Source organism: Mercenaria mercenaria, chromosome 14 (genome assembly GCF_021730395.1).
Source record: "Mercenaria mercenaria strain notata chromosome 14, MADL_Memer_1, whole genome shotgun sequence".
Lineage (NCBI taxonomy): Eukaryota > Metazoa > Mollusca > Bivalvia > Venerida > Veneridae > Mercenaria > Mercenaria mercenaria.
In genome coordinates, this window is record NC_069374.1 from 25,105,614 (window position 1) to 25,116,511 (window position 10,898).

A 10,898-nucleotide genomic window follows, 5' to 3' on the forward strand; every position below is an offset into this window, starting at 1 on the left:
AGATTGTGTGTTGCTTCAAGTGTATGGAGGTATAAAGATAATGGGTTCTTTGACTAGGTCTCGCGCACACTGTAACTCGGTGACTATGAAAAATATCAGAGAAGATTTAGATACAAGAAGATTTATTTAACGTCGGATAAGTATAAACATATAACACTAGCTTTAAAGCTATTTTCCGGCAAACACATGTAAATAAGCTCGACATAAGTAAATCAGCTGTAATAAAATGCAAATATGTTAAAGCACATCAAAGCAAATAAAGCATCTGGCTCTAATTAAGTAGATAAGAAACAAATCACAAATTATCACATACATGTTACAGCGCATTAAAACAAAATAGCACATAGGTACTAGCAAGTAAAAGGAAAAGATAATTTACCACATACAGATTTAGCACATTTAAAGAACATAAAAAAAGATTAGCTGACACTACACAAAAATAAGAAGAGTCACATTTTAACAACATGCATTAAAAAAAAATAAAAGAAAAATCTATACATGCTAAAGGGAACATAAGAACTACTTAAAAGTAGCTAAAGAAAAATATTTGCATCATCAGCATATAGCATTCTGTAACTAAAACTAAAAGCGGAAAACAAGGGTTACACACAGAGAACTAAAATGACATTTAAAGACATCAGTAAACGTAAACAACTGTAAAAAAGTATTATGACAAGTTTGTAAGTAGAATTCCAACTTTTTTGAGACAATAAGTCACTGTCAAAGGAATATTTGAGCCAGTAGTCAGCCAAATTAAAATCAAAAGCACACAGAGATCGCAAAATGACTAAAACAAGTCGGAACGTTTTAAGAGTCTTTCTCTGAATTCATCTGGCTTTGCACCATTGCGTGGGCAGTGTTTCAGGCATGACCTCAAAAGATCCCGAACACTGCTTACGCGATTTCAGACTTTTATAAACGTTAAAAGGCAAATATTTCAACAGCTTATTTTTTACCACAGTTACTGTGATATGCTTTTCTTTTCATTGTCCTAAATAAAGAACTCGATCTCCAGTCTATTTGCGCTTTCATGAAGGTATGATATTACAAATCATAGCAAGTGAAATTTGACTATGGACCCAAGTGGATTTTTAAGTTCCGTGGACAATGTGAAAAATGTAAGGATAACCCACCCCTGTCCCGTCCCGTCCATCCATCACTCCCCCCCCCCACCACACCCACCACACCCACACACACTTTTCTTCCCTATTTACCGTCTGAAAAATATCAATTTAATAATTAATTATAAGAGAGAGAGAGAGAGGGGGGGGGGCGGGGGGAGAGAGGGTTGGGGACTACAGAACTTCGAACATCGGTGGTATTAAATAATTTCTTATATAAATATAATAATTTTGACTTTTATACTGAGTAATTTTTGAGGGTTTATCCAGATTTTTCCAAACATTGCTATTTGTATAATATTAAAATTATGAAAAAATATTTGACTGTAGTGGGCATACTATAACATCTTGTAAAATTAATGACAAATTAATAATGAAGATTTTTATCCTTACATTTTTCACATTGTCCACGGAACTTAAACCGACAATACCGCTGTATAAAGTAATGTTTACAATAATCACAACATGTGCATGTCAACTCATTCGTTTCTATAGAATACTAGTCAGTTAGGTGTTTGTCCGTCACGCAATTTCGTGTAAGTTAGGTTTTTATCCATTCCTCATGTAAACTGAGTTCGGTTTTTATCAACTCAAAGTTAGGTCTTTATCCTTTTTCTCGCTGTCAGTACATTTGAACATGTATTGTGTCAACATGTAGTGGGTTAACAACATAGTGTAAACGGGCCTATAAAGCAGTATATCTTTGCTTTCAAACAACAAAACACTCGAGGCATCAAAAGCATAGAAGTATTTTTAAAGATTTTTTGTAAAAGTTTTCATTGAAAAAGTTGCCTTGTTCGTCGTTTTTCCACCTGAAAACACAAGGGCTGATATATTTAACATGATGCATTTTGAAATAAATATACACTTGATCAATGGAGAGAGATATAACAACAGGAACATTCCTTTATACATCGTAATTACACAGAAAACAAAGTTGTATCGGCTTTACATCCGCCATGTTGACACTGAGTTAGGGTCGCTGAACAGAGTTAAGATTATCCGGGTACATGGCGTGCGGGCCAGAAATTTAGGGTAGGTCGGGATACCTGAAACAAACAATTTTTTTTACGCCTAATATGACTGATTAAGACAGTTCAGTGCCTAGTCGTATGTGTATCATCAGAATATCTCAATGATTGCCAAAACATAGAGGCTTGAGGGGGCCTATGGCCCATTTGGCCCCTGTACAAGGCTTTGAGGCTTTGTCATGAATAATGCACCGGGGATATCTTGACACACTCCCCCACGCCCCACCACCACCACCCCGCCGGTCGAAAAGGTTTGTGCCCCCCCCCCCCCCCCCCATTTAAACTCGCTCCTACGCCCATGAGGTTTCATCAAACGTAACATCAAAACAAAACATGTAAGCATCAAAACTCTAGCATATAAAACATTGGTCAGACCGCAGCTTGAATATGCCTCATGTGCATGCATGGTCACCACATACACAGGTCAACATTCACAAGCTGGAAATGGTCCAGCGTCGCACAATCAGATGGGTCAAGAATGATTATTCCCGCTACTCCAGCTTAACACAAATGCAAAATAGCTTTGATTGGCGCATGCAGAACAGACGTCTAGACTCTAAGCTCGTCATGTTCTTTAAGATATACCATGACCTGGTAGCTATCTCCCTCCCCAATTACTTACGGGCCCCTACCAGGTTTACAAGGCACATGCATCCATTAAGTCTCCGTCAAGTCCATGTCAATTCAGATAACTTGAAATATTCCTTTTTCCCCACACTACAGTCTTGTGGAATGGGTTACCACCGAATATTGCAGCCCTGCCTGACCTTGAGTCCTTCAAGCAGGCAGTGGCCCAGCTCAGTTACTAAGTAAACTGCAATTGTTTTTATCCTTTTACTCTATCCTTTTAACATTTTAACAACATTCGTAACTTTCACGCACCCTGCCCATAATACTCGTGAGATGTGTGAGGCAGGATAGATAGATAGATAGATAGGCAGGTAGGTAGGTAGGAAGGTAGATAGATAGAATGCCAATAATTAACACTTATTAGCACAAATTAAATGCAAAGGTGTTAGGTATGATTTCATAAGATTAACGGCTTCCAAGGCTATATATCTCCATACATATTTGGGTTGACCTCGCGAAACTACTTTCTGACAGTATCACAGCCAAAACATTTAGAATAGGCTTCTTGAAAAGGAATCTCAGACATTGTTCTGACATCAAAAGTCAAAGAACAGGCTTATCAAACACAAGTTGGCCAAAATTGGGGAATAGTTCACCAATTTGGAATCCACGAATTAAACAAATAGAACAGTTTAAAAAAAAGCCACTGCATTTCTATTTAACCAACGTTAAGGCAACTGACTTAACAGTCCTTGAAGGAATACATCCTCAATCAGAAATAGGCCTACTAGTTTCAAATAGATGTCAGTTGCTGAAATTCGTGACATCTACATGTTACCTCATTCATTTTGTCTTCGGGCTACAATTGTTCTACAACCATCATTGAATGATTTTAAGATGGCAGTGCAGCTCCCCAGACTTTTCTGAGAACCATCAGAACGAAATGAGCCGCTCCATGGGAAAACCAACATAGTGGCTTTGCGACCAGCATAGATCCGCGCAGTCTGGTCAGGATCCATGCTGTTCGCTAACAGTTTCTCTAATTCCAATAGGTTTTGAAAGCGAACAGCATGGATGCGCAGGCTGGTCTGGATCCATGATGGTCGCAAAGCCACTATGTTGGTTTTCTCATGGCGCGGCTCAATTGTACGGTGTAAATAACTTGTTTTAAGGAGCACGTTTTGAGAACAATCAAACAAATAAATAACAGACAAGTAGCTAACTCCCAGACGCTTGATGCCGAATAAAGCCGAGTATCTACTTGCTTTGATGCTATTAAGTTAAAAGCTCTGGCAAGTACATTAGACATATAGCAAACATTGTACATGTATTAAGAATCCCCAAAAAGTGATCTATTCATAGAATGGTATCTTAAAAGATTTTGGTAAATCTAGAATGAAGTAAAATGCTGAAAGCTGAGGTACCCCCATGCGCACAAAACTATAAAAATGTTTTTTTTGTTTGTTTTTTTTTTTATGTTTGTTGTCGACTGTTAAGAAGTTAATTATATATTGTGAAAAATAAGACTGGCGAAAATGAGATGTTTTGTCACGATTCGTTTAAAAGTCTAATACTTTGCAAACACGCCAAAAACCCGGGATTTTAATCTGTTCAGCGACCTAACTCAGTGCCAACATGGGGATGTAAACCCGATACAACTTTTTTTTCTGTTAATTACGATGTTAAAGGATGTCCTGTTGTTATATTTCTCTCATGATAAAGTGTTATTATTTCAAAATGCATATGTTAAATATCGCCTTGTGTTTTCAGGTGGAAAAAAACGACGAACAAGGAAACTTTTAAATGAAAAACTTTTACAAAAAATCTTTAAAATACTCCTATGTTTTGATGCCTCGAGTGTTTTGTTTTTTGAAGCAAAGTATATGCTTTATAGGCCCGTTTACATATGTTGTTACCCACTACATGTTGACAAAAATACTGTTCAAAGTACTGACACGAGAAAAAGGATAAAGACCTAACTTAGAGCTCAAAACCAAATCCGTTAAAAGGATGATACAACTACTTTATGCAATTAAGTTAAAAGCACGGCAAGTACATTAGACTTATAGCAAACATTGTACGTAATAAATCCCAAAAATGTGATTTTTAAAATGGTATCTTATAAAGATTTTGGTCAAATCTAGAATGAAGTGGAAAAGTGAAAACGGTAGGAACTCCAAAATCTCAAAATTGTTTTGTTTTTTTTTTGTTTATGTTTTTTCTCGACTGTTAAATTTTTAATATTAATGTGAAAATAATAAACTGTTTGAAAATGGAGTTATCTTGTACACGATTCGTTTAAAATAAAATATATTTTGCTTAAAAAAATTAGATACCCCGTGTTAATTCTTCAACTCTCGTCGCCGACCCTAACTCATGCCAACATGGCCGTGAAAGCCCCACCTTTGTTTTTCCGTAATTACCAGTATACCGCACCCCTCCCCTGTTGCATACCCCTCCCTCCCCCCCATCCACCATTTTCCCACCCTCCACACAACCTCCCCCCCCCCCCCCTCCATGTCTAAATCCCCCCCCCCCCCCCCCCTTCTTCCCCCCCCTCCCAGGCTCGGACAACACCCCCCACCAGCCCCCCCCCCCAACCTCTCCAATCCCCACCCCACCTTCTCACCACAACACTCCCTTCACACCCACCATCCACCTCCCCAGCTTTCTCCCCCCGACGCTGTTTTCTCTCGAAAGCACACCCATACCTCCCTTTTAGGCCCCGTTTACACTATTTGTTAACCCACTACAGTTGACAAATACTGTCAATGTACTGACAGCGAGAAAAAGGATAAAGACCTAACTTTAGTTATAAAAACCGAACTCATTTACATGAGGAAGGATAAAACTACTTACACGATAATTGCGTGACGACAAACCACAACTGACTAGTATTCTATAGAACGAATGAGTTGACATGCACATTGTTGTGATATGTAAACATTACTTTATAAGCGGTATTGTCGGTTAAGTTCCGTGGACAAGTAAAAATGTAAGGAAAAAAATCTCATTAATTAATTGTCATTAATTTACAAGATGTTAATGTGCCCACTACGTCAATATTTTTTCTAATTAAATTATACAAATAGCAATGTTGGAAAAATCTGGATAAACCTCAAAAATTACTCAGTATAAAGTCAAATTATTATATTATATAAGAAATTATTTAATACCACCGATGTTCGAAGTTCTGTAGTCCCCAACCTCCCCTCTCCCCCCCCCCCCCCCCTCTCTCCCCTCTCTTATGATAATATTAAATATGATATTTTTCAGACGTAAATAGGAGAAAAGTTGTGTTGTGTGTGGTGTGGTGTGGTGGGGTGGGGTGAGGATGGACTGACGGACAGGGGTGTGGGTATCCTTACATTTTTCACTTGTCCACGGAACTTAAAAATCCACTTGTCCATAGTCAAATTTTCACTTGCTATGATTTGTAATATCATACCTTCATGAAAGCGCAATAGACTGGAGATCGAGTTCTTTATTTAGGACAATGAAAAGAAAAGCATATCACAGTAACTGTGGTAAAATAAGCTGTTGAAATATTTGCCTTTTAACGTTTATAAAAGTCTGAAATCGCGTAAGCAGTGTTCGGGATCTTTTGAGGTCATGCCTGAAACACTGCCCACGCAATGGTGCAAAGCCAGATGAATTCAGAGAAAGACTTAAAAACGTTCCGACTTGTTTTAGTCATTTTGCGATCTCTGTGTGCTTTTGATTTTAATTTGGCTGACTACTGGCTCAAATATTTCCTTTGACAGTGACTTATTGTCTCAACAGTTGGAATTCTACTTACAAACTTGTCATAATACTTTTTTACAGTTGTTTACGTTTCTGATGTCTTTAAATGTCCTTTTAGTTCTCTGTGTGTAACCCTTGTTTTCCGCTTTTAGTTTTAGTTACAGAATGCTATATGCTGATGATGCAAATATTTTTCTTTAGCTACTTTAAGTAGTTCTTATGTTCCCTTTAGCATGTATATGATTTCTTCTTTTATGTTTTTTTTTAATGCATGTTGTAAAATGTGACTCTTCTTATTTTTGTGTAGTGTCAGCTAATCTTTTTTTATGTTGCTTTAAATGTGCTAAATCTGTATGTGGTAAATTATTTTTTCCTTTTACTTGCTAGTACCTATGTGCTATTTTGTTTTAATGCGCTGTAACATGTATGTGATAATTTGTGATTTGTTTCTTATCTACTTAGAGCCAGATGCTTTATTTGCTTTGATGTGCTTTAACATATTTGCATTTTATTACAGCTGATTTACTTATGTCGAGCTTATTTACATGTGTTTGCCGGAAAATAGCTTTAAAGCTAGTGTTATATGTTTATACTTATCCGACGTTAAATAAATCTTCTTGTATCTAAATCTTCTCTGATATTTTATCATAGTCACCGAGTTACAGTGTGCGCGAGACCTAGTCAAAGAACCCATTATCTTTATCACCTCCATACACTTGAAGCAACACACAATCTAAATGATATTTTATGTTTTCTCATTTTATACCTGAAAAAGTATGCTTGTCCGTGGACACGCAGAATGAAAAATGCACTTGTCCGCCAGCAAAAAAAATAAATCACGAGTCGGATAAGTTCGACATAGGAATCCCACATCCCTGCAGGGGTGGGTAGATCAAAGAACTTCGAGCATCAAAAGTCCATAAAAAAAGCACAGACGAACAGCCGTTTTCGTTTGGTTAGGTGTTTATCCGTTCTAAGTTTGTATTTATCCAGCACTGTTTCCTATACCAGTTAGGAATTATCCGCAAATTTAAACCCACCTCATAATCAATACAATTTTTAAGCTATAAAAATCAATTTCAAACTTTGATACTGTTAAACATTGTCAAAGAGATATTTATGGAACTAATACATTTAATAAGTAAGGTCTTACTTCAATTTCTGGTACTTTAAAACAGTTAGAAACATAAAACATGTTCATTTTGAAGACTTTTTTGAGTACATTTTAATGAATTCCAGCCACATAATGTGACATTTCGATTGAAATATTTAGTACACAAAACATGTTATCAATACAGGATATTATGACTATCAAAAGTTTTAAGCTAACATTGCATACTCACATAAAAACATGAAAAAAGACGAGGAAATTAACTACATACATTGTCTTTCTGTCAGCCATGTTGGCACTGAGTTAGGGTCGCTGAACAGAGTTAGGATTATCCCGGTACATGGCGTGTTAAAGTTTTACCTTTTGGACTCGGTCTGGACGGTCATTTAATGAGATGTATGTGTAAAATAAAAAGCGTTCAAACGGTAGTTCTTAAAATGGAAAAAATCTCTTAATACAGGGGTTGGCGAATTTTGCGCGAAAGAAGAAATAAATATGGACGAAATGAGACATTTCCGGTTTTGTATGACTGTGAGGATTTTCTACTTTTTTTTATACAAAATCAAATGAAAACGGTGGCTACACCTATAACACATACGGGTCCGTTTCTTACTAAGCACGTGTTTTAAAATTTCTAAAATTGACATTTGAGTGTAATTTATCTAACTGTACAGCCCGAAGGGGGAAGGAGATTATTGTCCACTTTTGAGAATATCCCATCAAATACCGCGCACCCGGGAAAAATTCATTATTGCAACAATTCATATTCAAAGTTACACTTATTCTTAGGACAATGCATGCATTTTTTCATTGAATTATTAGGGCTTATTTCTGAAAAATCGGCCGGAAAGTCCAACCCGTTCAAAATTGATAAAAAAATCTCCTTCCTCCGTCAGACTGTACAGAAGGCACAAACATTAGCTAAACAAACACGTGTGATGTGAAACGAACTCATTTGTGCTCCAGCGTGACTGAAATATTAAAGTATTGCAGACAAATACTACTAACCATTGGGGCCAGGTCCATCAATCGCCGTCATTTGATTCGGTATATAAAGGACAGAAATCATTTTAAATCCTACCTGAAAGAAAAAAAGAAGAAATACATCTATGCCTTTTTTTTACATGGCCATTACGTAGTATTCACCTCTAAAACAACGTTGCATCCACATGATCTGAGAATGCTTTAAGCAGTATGATATTTAAATAGCATTTAGTTTTGTGTGCCAGATTGTAGCTCTAATGGATACCTTTCATACCGAAGGAGTAGACTGTAGATGTAATGTTACATGTCATAGAGAATATTTCTTTGAGTTAGGGATCAAACACGACCTTTTTGATGGTTTGCCCCGTCGAGTTAGTGGCCAAGCGAAGAAGGGATATCCTAAACTAGCCTTGAAACCCCTCATGCCTGTGTATTGTTTTACGTCGTTGTGTATCCAACAACGCCTAAGTTTAGTTTATACTAGTTTGCTTTAAGTCGATTGCGAAACAAGTTCTACAACTTAAAATGTATATTAATCACTCTCGATACGTCATTCTTCATGGATGAGAGAAGAGATCAATGCTGAGCGCCGAGCAAGGGATCTGCTGGTACCATTTTTCCAAGTCTTTGGTATGACATGGCCAATGACCTCCTGCACTGGAAACAGACACGGTTTAACAAAGCTATTGAGGTGGTGTATCTAAGGAACTGACTATACATATGAGCAATGCCATGAGAAAACCAACACAGTGCGTTTGCGACCAGCATGGATCCAGATCAGCCTGCGCATCTATGCAGTCTGGTCAGTATCCACTGTTCGCTAATGGTTTCTTCAATTGCATCAGGGTTTGAAGGCGAACAGCATGGATCCTGACCAGACTGCATAGATGCGCAGGCTGATCTGGATCCATGCTGGTCGCAAACGCACTATGTTGGTTTCTCGTGGAGCAGCTCAATTATGTACTTGGAAAATGCATGTCAAATCAATAAAACAAAACCAAATACTATAGTTCATTTCCTTTTATTCTTTCATAAACACGACATAAACTGAAGCAAATACTATTTACAATATGTCAGCATTTTCAATACATGTGTATATAAATACAAAAATCTGCATATTAATGTAGCCATCTCATAAACACATATAACATATAAATATTCACTGGTAGCTTATACCAGTATCAAAGAATTAAAAAAATATGTATTAGTTCTTTGCATATACATGTATTTCATTGTGTCTTGTGGTAAACAAGATCAATAACAGTCTATACAGTTCTCAACATAACCCAACTTTTTGTTTAACTCCTATTTTATAGTTCTTTGTTCTGACAGACTGCAAGTTTAATTAAGCTATTTAATCATCCTGTGATAATAAACAAAAGTTAAAAAAAAAAAAATCTAAACCATAGTTATCATAGTATTCAAGAAAAGTGGACCTTGACAAAAAATTCAACCAAGAAATACCAATTTTCTAAGTACAAAAAAAGGCCACAATTTGGACAATGCAGGTCAAAGTACCAGTTATTGGCCTACCTACTAGCTCACCTTATAAGGACAAGTGTATTAGGTTATAAGTTGCATCGCTGTTAAGAAAATCTGGACCTACACAAAAACCTTAACCAATGCAGACGATCAAGTTATGGAAAAACCTCATTTCAATTAAGGAAAGGCAATTCAAGAGTAAAGTCTTTTTTGTGTGTGTATATTATACACAATACTAGCGACATTCTAGCTTTTGACAGTGGAAGAAGCCCCTGTGTGCCCCTCAGAGCATTGTTTTAAACATGTGCTTCATGGCAGTTTGCATCTGTACAGATCCATCAACCTTTTGTAAGCCAGCTTTATGGCTTCTTCACATCAAATAATTCTATACACCAAGCAAACCCACATTAGTGAGAGGCATGTGATTTAAATTCAGTAAACTTAACCACTTGACCTGAGGTCCATAAGATTAAATGAATCCTCCAGAACTAATATGTGCTCAAATATATAAAACAAAAATTCTTTCATAAAATGTGCTCCAAACAAGCTATTTGTGTCTAACTTATAATAAATATACATGTATATGAAATAAATGGAACAATAACTTAAAGCCAATGATAACTAAGACAAAAATGATGATGATGATGATGATGAAATTCATGAGAGATCTACTGAATTTGTGACATTTATTGGACAAATGAAATATCCAATGTCTAAGTACTTTATCTTCTGACAAAAAAAAGAAGACAAAACTACATGTATTCATTTTTTAAGGCATAACAAAAGGGATTTAGAACCTAAAAAGCTATATAGAAAACAAACATGTAGACACAGTTTCAAAATATAAATAATTTT